The following is a 14605-nucleotide window of genomic DNA, read 5'->3' as shown; positions in this document are numbered from 1 at the left end:
GGGAGGCCGTCATGCCACGGTCTTGTCAGCAGGTTTATCCTGCTTTCTGGTCGTTGCCTGCGAGCGGCCTCTACCTCTGCCCCCGCGTGCTTGTGTACCGAAACCCCTACCACGGGCTCGAAAGGACTGTGATCTAAATGAAGTAAACGCTGGTCCCGAATAACCTCTCCTAGTTTGTGGAGCGGTTCTCGTATAAGGAGTAGGTAGAAAAGTTGACTTCCCCGCTGTAGCCTGCGAAATCCACTTGTCCAACTCTGGTCCGAACAGCATTTCACCCCCAAAGGGGATGGATTCTACCGCCTTCTTGCTGTCAGAGTCTCCTTGCCATTCTCTGCAGAATAGCATCACGCATATCTGCATCGGCCATATCGGCTAGGAGGATTTTATGGCTCAAATATCCTTAGAAGCTTGACACAAGTATGAAGAAGATTCTCTAATGTGTTCCGCCAGCTGTGTAATCTCTTCTAAGCTATTTTCCTCTTCAATAGCTTGTACAATACGGCCGGACCATGCACCCATGGCCTTGTTTACCAAAGCACAGACGATCACAGGTCTCTGCGCTGCACCTGCTGCTACAAATATTGATTTTAACGCAGTCTCAACTTTACGGTCGGATGCATCCTTTAAAGTAGTTACGTTAGGAATTGGCAAGATTGTCTTCTTTGACAACCTTCCTAGGGAAGCATCCACTACCGGCGGAGACTCCCACTTGTCCATTACACCCCTAGGTAGGGGGTAAGTTACCTGAAAACGTTTTGGAAATTGAAAACGTTTGTCAGGTTGTTTCCAAGCCTCTTCCATCTGAGATTGGAGGGATTTAGGAATGGGGAACTCTGCTGAACGCGGCTTCTGGGATTCGAACAAATCGAATTCTTCCGGCTCCCGGATTTCCGCTTCCTTAAAGCTTAGGATGTCCTTTACCGCGTCAATTAAGGAATCCAGACCAGAGATCGCCGAGTCTTCTTCAGAAAAATCGGCGTCTAGGTTAGGTTCAATTAACTCACCCTCTTTCGTATCCAGAAGAAAACCCTCTTCCTCCCCAGATTCTGGTATAAGAGGAAGAGGTCTTTTAACAGCCTTGCGCACACTTGTATCTGCGTGTGCGGGCGGTGTTAACTTGATGAGAAATTCCTCCATCGTCTTTGAGAATCCCGCAGCCCATTCCGCCTGCTGTTTTCGGGATTCTGCCATCTCCTTGGAGATTCTGTTAGCAAGGTTGTCTTCCCATGTCTTAGCCAGAGCACTGCTCCCAGGTGGAGCGTCCTTGTCTAAGCAGGAGTCGCACAGCCCGGAGCTGCCAACCCGCGTGCTCTTCTTGTTGCATTTCGTACAAACATAACAGGTCTTAGAGGTCTTGGTCGCCTTAGACATGTTGCTTTTAAACCCCTTATCAGGGTATTACGCAGCGCTTTCACCCTTTAAACTAGGAAGAGAAAGACTGGGAGATGACGGAAGCGAAGGTATTGGATCCGGCTGGGATTACCTGTCCTTTTGTTATGGAAAAGGATCAAGGCAAATATCTTTACATGAAAAAATTAAATAAAAATTAACCAAAATATAAAAAATAAAACACCAGCCGACTCGCAACCCTCACACCCCAACTGTTAATCAGCTACGATGTTAGAGTTGGTATTCGCTTGCTTCCGTGTATTTTCTTCAGGATCTTTAAACAGAAGTCCCTTGAAAATATAATCAGTAAAATATGATTACTTTTCAGGAGATCCTCACATATATAATTTTCACCAGCAGAGGGAGCTCTTAGCCTAAAGAATCCTCTACACCAGGGGTGGGGAACCTCCGGCCCGCGGGCCGTATAAGCCGTTTGGTCCGGCCCACCAGCTGGTGTCAGTGAGACACGCTGCCGCTCAGTCCGGCGGCAGCGTGTCTCAGCTGTCAGAACAAGGAGACAGGGAGGAGAGCGCGGCTGTCGAGTGGGAGCGGCGGAGTGTAGTACTGCAAACCAGCCGCCGGTCCGTGAGCCAATCAGAGCTCGCGGACCGGCAGCCAATCAGGAGCCGCGGTTGCCGGTCCGCGAGCTCTGATTGTCTCTCGAACCGGCGGCTGGTTTGAAGTACTACACGGCGCCGCCGCTCCCACCCGACAGCCGCACTCTCCTCCGTGTCTCACGGTAAGCAGCACGGAGGGGAGGGGGGAGGGCATCTGCATACCTGGCACTGTGGGGGCATCTGTATACCTGGCACTGTGGGGGGCATTTGTATACCTGGCACTGTGGGGTCATCTGTATACCTGGCACTGTGGGGTCATCTGTATACCTGGCACTGTGGGGTCATCTGTATACCTGGCACTGTGGGGGGCATTTGTATACCTGGCACTGTGGGGTCATCTGTATACCTGGCACTGTGAGGGGCATCTGTATACCTGGAACTGTGGGGGGCATTTGTATACCTGGCACTGTGGGGGCATCTGTATACCTGGCACTGTGAGGGGCATCTGTATACCTGGAACTGTGGGGGGCATTTGTATACCTGGCACTGTGGGGTCATTTGTATACCTGACACTGTGGGGGCAATTGTATACCTGGCACTGTGGGGACATCTGTATACCTGGCACTGTGAGGGTCATTTGTATGCCTGGCACTGTGAGGGGCATTTGTATACCTGGCACTGTGGGGGCATTTGTATACCTGGCACTGTGAGGGGCATCTGTATACCTGGAACTGTGGGGGGCATTTGTATACCTGGCACTGTGGGGGCATTTGTATACCTGGCACTGTGAGGGCATCTGTATACCTGGCACTGTTGGGGGCATCTGTATACCTGGCACTGTGGGGGCATCTGTATACCTGGCACTGTGGGGGCATCTGTATACCTGGCACTGTGGGGGGCATTTGTATACCTGGCACTGTGGGGGCATCTGTATACCTGGCACTGTGGGGGCATCTGTATACCTGGCACTGTGGGGACATCTGTATACCTGGCACTGTGAGGGGCATTTGTATACCTGGCACTGTGAGGGGCATTTGTATACCTGGCACTGTGGGGGCATTTGTATACCTGGCACTGTGGGGGCAATTGTGGATCTGGCACCGCACTATTGGGGGCATATGTGTATCACGTCCCATTTTAACTGGCCACACCCATTTTTTTGGCGCGTGCGCGCCTCCGGCGCGCACACACAGTACCTCTAAGGGGCAGTTCTACTGGGGGGCAGGGTAATTTTTTAAGTTGAGAATTTTTGTATGGCCCCCGAAGGATTTTATAAATATCCAAATGGCCCTCGGTAGAAAAAAGGTTCCCCACCCCTGCTCTACACATATGAACATAGCCAGATATCCCGTCAGAGCAGCAGGGGGAGCTATTTTTAAAAACTCTTCTTCTATGTTTTCCCCGTTGGAGGGGGGAAGGGACGGTGAGGGTATGCCTCTTCTCCGACTGGCGCCATAATATTAAACATGGCCCCCACTAGAATTTGTATTGCCTCTATGTTTTTTTCCTTCTTGCTTTGTGCTTTATATAATTAACCACTTTCTATCTCTATCGCCGCGCGCTGCCGAGAACTCCTCAGCCGCGCGGCGCTGTCACTCTCTCTCTCCCCCTCTCGCCGCCCGCTGGCTGGCGCGCGCCGGGACCGCTGTTAGGATCTTTCTTAGCGGCGGGACTGTGTTCTATGTGGACACCGCCTCTCTCCGCTGCCGCGCGCCGCTCCGTCTCCCCCTGCACACAGGATGGACAAACAGAGCCCAGCGCTGCACCAACTCCCGCGCCGCGCGCCGCTCCGTCTCCCCCTGCACACAGGACGGACAAACAGAGCCCAGCGCTGCATCGGCTACTGAGGGGGTCTTTAGTAAAACTAGTAAAACTACACAGCAAGTGTCAAGAGGGGAGAAAAATTAAATAAATAAATACCCTTACTATATGAAAAGACCTAGCCTAAGCTATTTCTTCTAAGTTTCAACCATTACTCACTATTCTGCTGTTTGAGGATCTCCTGTGGAGAGATGCAGGTCCCTTCAATAGGGATCTTTGTCTCTCCAATAATAAGTAGCTTTGTCTCCCCTTTGTTAGGTTGACGCAGCAGTCAGGAGCTCAGTTGCTCCACTTGTTGTGCCTCCAGCACAATTTTTCAAACTGAGGGAGGAGGGATGTGAAGGGGGAGAAGCCGGCTGTGCAGACAATGCTAATTTAAGATTGTGCCACACCTCCGGTTCAAGGCTTCACACCCCTACTGTATAGGACTCCAGTGTCCCCTAGTGGATGAAACAGAAAAAACAAGGTAAAAGTAAGACTCTTAAGTATCTTACTTGTTCTAAAAGATCCAAGAAAGGGGTTTGTGGGAGCCGCACCGGTCTAGCAACAATTTTTGTACGAAAAGCAATCTGAGTAATGTCCTCTGAGAAACTGAAATTTATGTTATAGAATTGCTTCAGATTAAGGTAACTGTGCATATAGAAAGATAGTATGTCTTTTAAGGAGCACTAAATATAGTTACCATTCAGTGGTGCTCCCATGAGTCAGAAATATATTGAGAAAAAGTACCAAATAAGAGAAATGGAAAAAGAAGTAGACTCTTGTTTGGGAGCACTCTAACTCAGAGGAACTAGGTTGTATACATGTTTTAAACTGGTAAAATCATGATTTTAATAGATTCTTGTTAAAAATATATAGAATTATCGGAGTTCAAAGCTTATTCTATGTGATTCAAGACTATTGTGCAAAAAATATCTATATCAATTTAGTAAATAATTAGCGAAAATTGCTATAATATAATGTAAGCCGGAAAAGCTTTAGAATTCACAAAAAAGGGGGGGGGGGGGGGAAACACCTACTAGTCTCAATGGTGTCTGTCAAGTGAATATATGACCATCATTCATACTGCAAAAATCCCAAATGGAAAAAGTAGTTGCAGGGAATTAAATCATAGGCCATATGAATCCGAGTACCCATCTGTGACTTAGAATTGGGCAGCAAAATTTATTTGCAGTACCAGGATGTTCCAAGGTGGTCTCCCATCCGAGTACTGGTCCGGCCCTCCACTGCTTAGCTTCCAAGATCGGAAGAGATTGGGCATCTCCAGTGGGGTATGTCCGCAATTTCTTAAGCTAGCCCTTTCATTTGTCACTTTATATTGGAAATGGAATCGTTCATATTTTCAACAAGAAAAATGAAAGAAGGACAGACACACATGTGAACGGCAGGCTCAAAAAGTGCAGATTGGATATGACAATTGTATGGCAAACAAGTATCAAGGCCATAAATATCCAATCAAAGTGAATCCTTCCTTATTTGTATTGTACTATACACCAGTCAATTGTATATAGATAACAAAATCATTCTTGGTTGTGCTGTCTAAATAAGACAGTAATAAGCATAAATGAATCACCAAGAAAGAATAGGGGAATTACTACAAAGAATCCTTTATAGTTAGTGGGTTAGTATCTGTGTTTTTCTCACAACCAAAGATCCACCATTGGTATACAAAATCTCTGAAATAAACAAAAATGAGAACAAATATTGTAGTATCAGGGTATTCCAAAGTGGTCTCATCCAAGTACCAAACCTGTCCACCGCTATATAGCATAAATGCTCAGATGCAATTAAGCACCATTCGTGGAATACATCTGCAATTAGATGCTTGTCACTGATTGGTATGGTCACCTTCAATCATAGTTTTTGGAAAAAGCATATGTTAGAAGGGCAAATAATAATTAGATGAGTATACCATATATGTGTACCTATGCAGGGTATGCAGTTGGTTAATTACCACAGCATTTAGCATATTACCCTGCAAAAGAGTATATGGTCAGAACACAGCAGGTGTAAGCTTGTAAGGCAAAACCATCAAACACATATTGATCCAAGCCTAAAAGACTTGGTAATGTAAGAATAATATTACCACTAACCAATAATGTAGCAGAGAGCTTATTTGCTAATCACCCTAGATAAAGATTGTTAAATAAATAAAACATGACAGGTGCTATTGTACCAGACACTTGGTTAATTTCATACAATACCAAACTGTAGACTTTGATATCCCAGGTTTTCTCGTGCAGGCAGTGGGAATGTGAACAGCGGGATAGGTGCAGCTGATCCCCGCTGCTCCTGCCCGAAATCGAGCTCCAGCGGATGGGGGGAATATCGCTGCGTCCCGCCGTATTTCCCCGCTAGCGAGTTCCAGACACTAGGGGATAGTTTGTGTGAGTATCCACCTCACTTGTGCCCGTAGACGAGCTCCGGCGGGTGGGGGTAGCCGCTAACTTCCGCGGCTTGTATGGTTGCCTGGTAACAGGCTGTGATGGTCCGGCTTCCAGGTCACGTGTGCGCACCACGTGACCATAAGGGTCCTGACGTACGTTTCGCTGGTAGGCTTGATCACAGGACGTAAGTCGTCACTGTGGGTTTAGATTTTTAAAGGAGAGTCTGATTGCTGATAGGAGATTCAGATTTGATGGACAGTTTCCTCGATCTATCCAATTAGTGCATTTTTTCTATAGTGACGAAAGCCTTATTAATTAACTTCTTTTTGAAGAAAATGCAATTACATTGCAATTCCATTATTAGATGTTGCTGCTAAAGCATTTGTTATGCATAGAGCTGTCCCATAATTGGGTATATACTAAGAATAAACAGGAATTGAAAACAGGGGAGTGATAATAATTAATTAATAATTGATAAAAATAAAATTATTATTATTAATAATAATGATGAATGAAAATAAAAATGAGAAATAAATAATAATAAAAAATAAATAAAAATAGATAAATAAAAATAAAAATAAATATAAAATTGAATAAAAATAATAAAAATAAATATAATAAAAATAAATATAAAAATAAAATTAAAAATAATAATAATAATAATAATAGTAAATAATAAATATGAAAATAAAAATAAAAATAAATGAGAATATGTGTAAAAATTAATAAATGGAGAAGGAGGGAGGGGGGGCAGTGGAAAGGCATTATTTTTATATGTGAAAAAACTTTTAAGTGCATTGTATATGGGTGGTACAAGTAATACTAGTACTATGGAGATAGCAAGAATATGTAAAGGTTATGTGATAAATAACCATAAAAATGTGAATTGAAGGTGAAATATACGTGAAATATAGATGAAGGGGGGACTGTAACGATTAAAGGAGGGGGGGGGTGAAAAGAAAGGGGGTTGAGAAAAGGGGGGGGGGGGAGGGCAAATAGCAAAAGTGAAGATGTGGAATATGGGTGTATAAACACAGTAAGGGGCAGAGTATGAATTCTAAAATAAGAGCCCATAGTGAGAATATATGGTAGTGAAAAAAAGTGTGAGTATCTTATGTTCAGCTGAGTGGACTTTTCAAATAAAAGTGACAGAAATTAATCCATATATTATATTCAGCGAGTGAGCCTTCCAATTGTGTAAACATTATAAATGAATAACTGTGAGGACAAAAGTAGTGAAAAATAAAGTGAAAGAAATAATAAGGTAGGTTGCCGTTAATAAGAAAAATGCCGAAACATACTGGGTATTGACTGGGCGAGTATTGTTTCAAGACGTTGGCCAGTATTCTAATTCAGGAAAGCCCCATAGTTTATGTTCTCATTCATACCGGCGGGGTAAATGGATCCCATTTTGAAAATCCATTCACTCTCTTTTTGCAAAAGGACATTTGTGAGGTTGCCTCCTCGTATACCTAATTTAATCCTTTCTAGACCAACAATCTTATATTAGAGGAGTGTGAACACGGTCTCGAAGATCTCGGTAAAAAACTAGAGACATGGGAAAAGGATTCCCAATTCCAAAGATGTTTTGAAAAAAACAAACAAGAACTACAGACCTATGAACAAACAATCATCGAACGTAAAAAGACCAAATACGCAAGAGACAAACGGGACTTTTCGTCCGGCAAAATATTTAGGTGGCAAAAAACATCTTGGAGAAAAGGTCCCCCTAGACATACGGATCAATACTCTTCATCAGAAACTGAGACATCTGGAGCAGAAGACACCTCCGATTATATTTCAGAGAAGCACTCCAACGCTAGGAACGAAATTACAAGCAATACACAAACCTCCACACCTTTTTTAGGGGATCCCCGAGGAGGAAGAGGCAGACAACGAGGAGGAAGACGAGGCGGGGGCGCAAGAGGAAGAAGGGGTCCACAGCAATGGGATTTCTCACCCCCAATGACTCGCAACACATACAGGAGGCAACCCCAACAGGATCGATGGTGAATTCAACTAATCCCAATGAGGAATCCACTTTGAAGATCATCAATTTGTCTGAACATGAACTTACAAAAGCACAAGAGTCTGTACTTAGTAGAGGTCTGACATTTTCCCCCACAGATCGTTTTGATAGGTTCAAGTGGGAGAAAGATCTCAAACTATTTGGTCGAAAATTACTTCTCACCAAACTATATGCCAATACAGAAAATATCTCTCCTGAAGCACAAAGAAATACAGATATTACAACACCCACTACCCCAAGAATTTCATCAAGAGTAGAAGAGACAATATCAACACATCTGGACCTTTCTCTGGCTGAACAAGAAGCCCTTAGTGCTCTACAAGAACTTGAACAGGAACAAAACATCTCAGCAGACATGGAACCTAGACTCTCTACTAGACCTATGTGCAAGAAGAAATCCACATACTTCCCTCAAGAAAATACATGTCCAGAAGTACAGGTCTTCATGAAACTTGTGGCTAATGAATTTGATCAAATTCATAAAAACAAAAACAAACATTTCAGACAATCCAATCTCACACGGCATGAAATATTAGCTCTGAGAGAAATACGATCATGGCAAGATGTTGTCATAAAGCCATCGGACAAAGGGGGCAATGTCGTAATCTGGTCTAAAACTGATTATATCAAAGAAGCTCAACGACAACTACACACTACGGAATGTTATAAGAGATTGCTCTTGAATCCATTACAAAATTATAGTACAATTTTTTACAATATAATAAATCAAGCACTTTCACAAGGGACAATCACAAAACAAGAATTTGACTATCTACACACACAAAATCCAAAAGTTCCTACATACTACTTATTGCCGAAGGTACACAAGAATATTCAGACTCCACCTGGGAGACCAATAGTGTCCGGCATAGGGGGACTGACAGAAAAGGCGAGTATCTTTCTAGACCTGCACTTAAGACACTTTGTTCTAGACCTCCCCTCATACGTCCAGGACACAACTGATATTTTGAGGAAGCTACATGACATAAAACTAGAGGATAACCAATATCTAGTGTCACTTGACGTTGAGGCACTATATACCTCTATAGGCCACAAAGATGGAATAGCAGCAGTAGAATACTTTCTACATACAGAAGGAATGGACGAATTCCATCTTTTCCTCATTCAATTGCTTCATTTTGTATTACACTACAACTTCTTCACATTTAATGACAAGTTTTTTCTTCAAACAAGGGGCACCGCCATGGGAGCCGCTTGTGCGCCCACATATGCCAACATATTCCTTGGGTGGTGGGAAAAAGAGGTGGTATTTAATGACGACAATGACTTGTATACATCACATGTCATCATGTGGAATCGATACATAGATGACATCTTCCTGATATGGGAGGGCGATTTACAACCACTACACCAATTCATAGAACATCTCAATACAAACGATCTGAACATTCGCCTCACCCACAGTATCAGTCAGCAAGAACTACCATTCCTAGATCTTACGATTTATAAAGACTCAGAGGGAATGGTGGCAACAAGCCTATATCGGAAAACCACAGCAACCAACACACTCCTACACCAAACCAGCTCCCACTTTCCCCCTACTATTGAAAACATACCCAAGGGGGAATTTCTCCGTCTCCGCAGAAATTGCTCAGACAACAAGAAATTTGAGACACAAAGTTTGGAGCTAGCCCAGAGACTAAGAACTAGGGGATACAGCAACACCTCAGTGAAGAAAGCTATGACCTTTGCCAAAAAAACCAACAGAGATGATATAATCTTCAAAAAAGTTCCAAACCCAACAAAAGCCAACACAACCATCCGATTCGTCGGCAACTTCTGTCAGGAATGGAGAAAAGTTAATGATGCCATACAAAAACACTGGCATATCTTGCATGTAGACCCTGCTCTATCAGCCAAACTAGGCCCAAAAGTCTCCATGAGTTGGCGTAGGTCTAGAAATTTGAGAGACCACCTAGTACAGAGCCATTTTCAAAGACTGCCGAACAAGAGACCAATAATAACTGGAACATATCCCTGTGGCAAATGTAAAGCCTGTAAATTCATTGATCCAACCAAGGAAATAGAGGACAAGTTTGGGAAAAAACACAAAATTCTAGACTATATGAATTGTCAGACGGAAGGTGTCATTTATTGCATTAAATGTAGTTGTAACCAGAAATACATCGGCATGACTACTCGCCCCTTAAAACAGCGGATCCTAGAACATATAGGATCAATACGCAATGCTATTTCGGACAAAGCAAAAATGAAGCAACTGACCTCAGTCGCTCGTCACTTTCATACCCATCATAACAACAGATGGGAAGAATTAAAAGTGTTTGGTCTAGAAAGGATTAAATTAGGTATACGAGGAGGCAACCTCACAAATGTCCTTTTGCAAAAAGAGAGTGAATGGATTTTCAAAATGGGATCCATTTACCCCGCCGGTATGAATGAGAACATAAACTATGGGGCTTTCCTGAATTAGAATACTGGCCAACGTCTTGAAACAATACTCGCCCAGTCAATACCCAGTATGTTTCGGCATTTTTCTTATTAACGGCAACCTACCTTATTATTTCTTTCACTTTATTTTTCACTACTTTTGTCCTCACAGTTATTCATTTATAATGTTTACACAATTGGAAGGCTCACTCGCTGAATATAATATATGGATTAATTTCTGTCACTTTTATTTGAAAAGTCCACTCAGCTGAACATAAGATACTCACACTTTTTTTCACTACCATATATTCTCACTATGGGCTCTTATTTTAGAATTCATACTCTGCCCCTTACTGTGTTTATACACCCATATTCCACATCTTCACTTTTGCTATTTGCCCTCCCCCCCCCCCCTTTTCTCAACCCCCTTTCTTTTCACCCCCCCCCCCTCCTTTAATCATTACAGTCCCCCCTTCATCTATATTTCACGTATATTTCACCTTCAATTCACATTTTTATGGTTATTTATCACATAACCTTTACATATTCTTGCTATCTCCATAGTACTAGTATTACTTGTACCACCCATATACAATGCACTTAAAAGTTTTTTCACATATAAAAATAATGCCTTTCCACTGCCCCCCCTCCCTCCTTCTCCATTTATTAATTTTTACACATATTCTCATTTATTTTTATTTTTATTTTCATATTTATTATTTACTATTATTATTATTATTATTATTATTTTTAATTTTATTTTTATATTTATTTTTATTATATTTATTTTTATTATTTTTATTCAATTTTATATTTATTTTTATTTTTATTTATCTATTTTTATTTATTTTTTATTATTTATTTCTCATTTTTATTTTCATTCATCATTATTATTAATAATAATAATTTTATTTTTATCAATTATTAATTAATTATTATCACTCCCCTGTTTTCAATTCCTGTTTATTCTTAGTATATACCCAATTATGGGACAGCTCTATGCATAACAAATGCTTTAGCAGCAACATCTAATAATGGAATTGCAATGTAATTGCATTTTCTTCAAAAAGAAGTTAATTAATAAGGCTTTCGTCACTATAGAAAAAATGCACTAATTGGATAGATCGAGGAAACTGTCCATCAAATCTGAATCTCCTATCAGCAATCAGACTCTCCTTTAAAAATCTAAACCCACAGTGACGACTTACGTCCTGTGATCAAGCCTACCAGCGAAACGTACGTCAGGACCCTTATGGTCACGTGGTGCGCACACGTGACCTGGAAGCCGGACCATCACAGCCTGTTACCAGGCAACCATACAAGCCGCGGAAGTTAGCGGCTACCCCCACCCGCCGGAGCTCGTCTACGGGCACAAGTGAGGTGGATACTCACACAAACTATCCCCTAGTGTCTGGAACTCGCTAGCGGGGAAATACGGCGGGACGCAGCGATATTCCCCCCATCCGCTGGAGCTCGATTTCGGGCAGGAGCAGCGGGGATCAGCTGCACCTATCCCGCTGTTCACATTCCCACTGCCTGCACGAGAAAACCTGGGATATCAAAGTCTACAGTTTGGTATTGTATGAAATTAACCAAGTGTCTGGTACAATAGCACCTGTCATGTTTTATTTATTTAACAATCTTTATCTAGGGTGATTAGCAAATAAGCTCTCTGCTACATTATTGGTTAGTGGTAATATTATTCTTACATTACCAAGTCTTTTAGGCTTGGATCAATATGTGTTTGATGGTTTTGCCTTACAAGCTTACACCTGCTGTGTTCTGACCATATACTCTTTTGCAGGGTAATATGCTAAATGCTGTGGTAATTAACCAACTGCATACCCTGCATAGGTACACATATATGGTATACTCATCTAATTATTATTTGCCCTTCTAACATATGCTTTTTCCAAAAACTATGATTGAAGGTGACCATACCAATCAGTGACAAGCATCTAATTGCAGATGTATTCCACGAATGGTGCTTAATTGCATCTGAGCATTTATGCTATATAGCGGTGGACAGGTTTGGTACTTGGATGAGACCACTTTGGAATACCCTGATACTACAATATTTGTTCTCATTTTTGTTTATTTCAGAGATTTTGTATACCAATGGTGGATCTTTGGTTGTGAGAAAAACACAGATACTAACCCACTAACTATAAAGGATTCTTTGTAGTAATTCCCCTATTCTTTCTTGGTGATTCATTTATGCTTATTACTGTCTTATTTAGACAGCACAACCAAGAATGATTTTGTTATCTATATACAATTGACTGGTGTATAGTACAATACAAATAAGGAAGGATTCACTTTGATTGGATATTTATGGCCTTGATACTTGTTTGCCATACAATTGTCATATCCAATCTGCACTTTTTGAGCCTGCCGTTCACATGTGTGTCTGTCCTTCTTTCATTTTTCTTGTTGAAAATATGAACGATTCCATTTCCAATATAAAGTGACAAATGAAAGGGCTATCTTAAGAAATTGCGGACATACCCCACTGGAGATGCCCAATCTCTTCCGATCTTGGAAGCTAAGCAGTGGAGGGCCGGACCAGTACTCGGATGGGAGACCACCTTGGAACATCCTGGTACTGCAAATAAATTTTGCTGCCCAATTCTAAGTCACAGATGGGTACTCGGATTCATATGGCCTATGATTTAATTCCCTGCAACTACTTTTTCCATTTGGGATTTTTGCAGTATGAATGATGGTCATATATTCACTTGACAGACACCATTGAGACTAGTAGGTGTTTCCCCCCCCCCCTTTTTTGTGAATTCTAAAGCTTTTCCGGCTTACATTATATTATAGCAATTTTCGCTAATTATTTACTAAATTGATATAGATATTTTTTGCACAATAGTCTTGAATCACATAGAATAAGCTTTGAACTCCGATAATTCTATATATTTTTAACAAGAATCTATTAAAATCATGATTTTACCAGTTTAAAACATGTATACAACCTAGTTCCTCTGAGTTAGAGTGCTCCCAAACAAGAGTCTACTTCTTTTTCCATTTCTCTTATTTGGTACTTTTTCTCAATTTGTTCTAAAAGATCATAAAGAAATATTAAGAATTGTATCTTTACTTACTACTGCCACACCATAATAGACCCTTACAAGTCATAAGATATTGTTAGAGTTTGCACACATTCATAAGACTAACAGGGGCCTTTGGGAAATGGCATTGTGGGACAGAGACAAAAACAATGGTTCTGGATATTAAATAAACCGGGGTTTTACCCAAAGACCACTGTGACCATTTCCAACATTCGTACTGTACTTAATTTTTTTTAAGACGTTGTTTAATTAAATAAACCACAGATGCCACAAAACCCTAAATACAATGGAGGAAAATAAGAATTTACTTACCGATAATTCTATTTCTCGTAGTCCGTAGTGGATGCTGGGAACTCCGTAAGGACCATGGGGAATAGCAGCTCCGCAGGAGACTGGGCACAAAAGTAAAAGCTTTAGGACTACCTGGTGTGCACTGGCTCCTCCCCCTATGACCCTCCTCCAAGCCTCAGTTAGGATACTGTGCCCGGACGAGCGTACACAGCAGGATAAACAGCGAGTCAGATTTTCTGACTCCAGCCGTCCTGGAAACATATATTTTCAGGGCCCTGACTACGTCCAGCAACTTGGAGTCCTCCAAGTCCCTAGTAGCCGCAGGTACCACAATAGGCTGGTTCAAGTGAAACGCTGAAACCACCTTAGGGAGAAATTGAGGACGAGTCCTCAATTCTGCCCTGTCCGTATGAAAAATTAGGTAAGGGCTTTTATAGGATAAAGCCGCCAATTCTGAGACACGCCTGGCTGAAGCCAGGGCTAACAGCATTACCACTTTCCATGTGAGATATTTTAAGTCCACAGTGGTGAGTGGTTCAAAACCAATGTGATTTTAGGAACCCCAAAACTACATTGAGATCCCAAGGTGCCACTGGAGGCACAAAAGGAGGCTGTATATGCAGTACCCCCTTGACAAACGTCTGA

At 41.9% G+C, this 14605-nt stretch overlaps 1 protein-coding gene and 2 pseudogenes across 8 annotated transcripts in view; 1 reads left to right on the top strand and 2 right to left on the bottom strand.

The window, feature by feature from the left end:
- SBF1 (SET binding factor 1) overlaps nt 1-14605 on the bottom strand; it is a 421239-nt gene that overhangs the window by 90820 nt on the left and 315814 nt on the right. The gene's annotated exons all lie outside the window — the stretch shown is intronic.
- On the bottom strand, nt 4933-5052 carry LOC134938999 (5S ribosomal RNA; annotated as a pseudogene).
- Nucleotides 13087-13206, top strand: LOC134938998 (5S ribosomal RNA; annotated as a pseudogene).

The sequence above is a fragment of the Pseudophryne corroboree genome, chromosome 6, assembly GCF_028390025.1.
Source record: "Pseudophryne corroboree isolate aPseCor3 chromosome 6, aPseCor3.hap2, whole genome shotgun sequence".
Taxonomy (NCBI): Eukaryota; Metazoa; Chordata; class Amphibia; order Anura; family Myobatrachidae; genus Pseudophryne; species Pseudophryne corroboree.
This window is presented reverse-complemented; position numbering and strand designations above follow the sequence as displayed.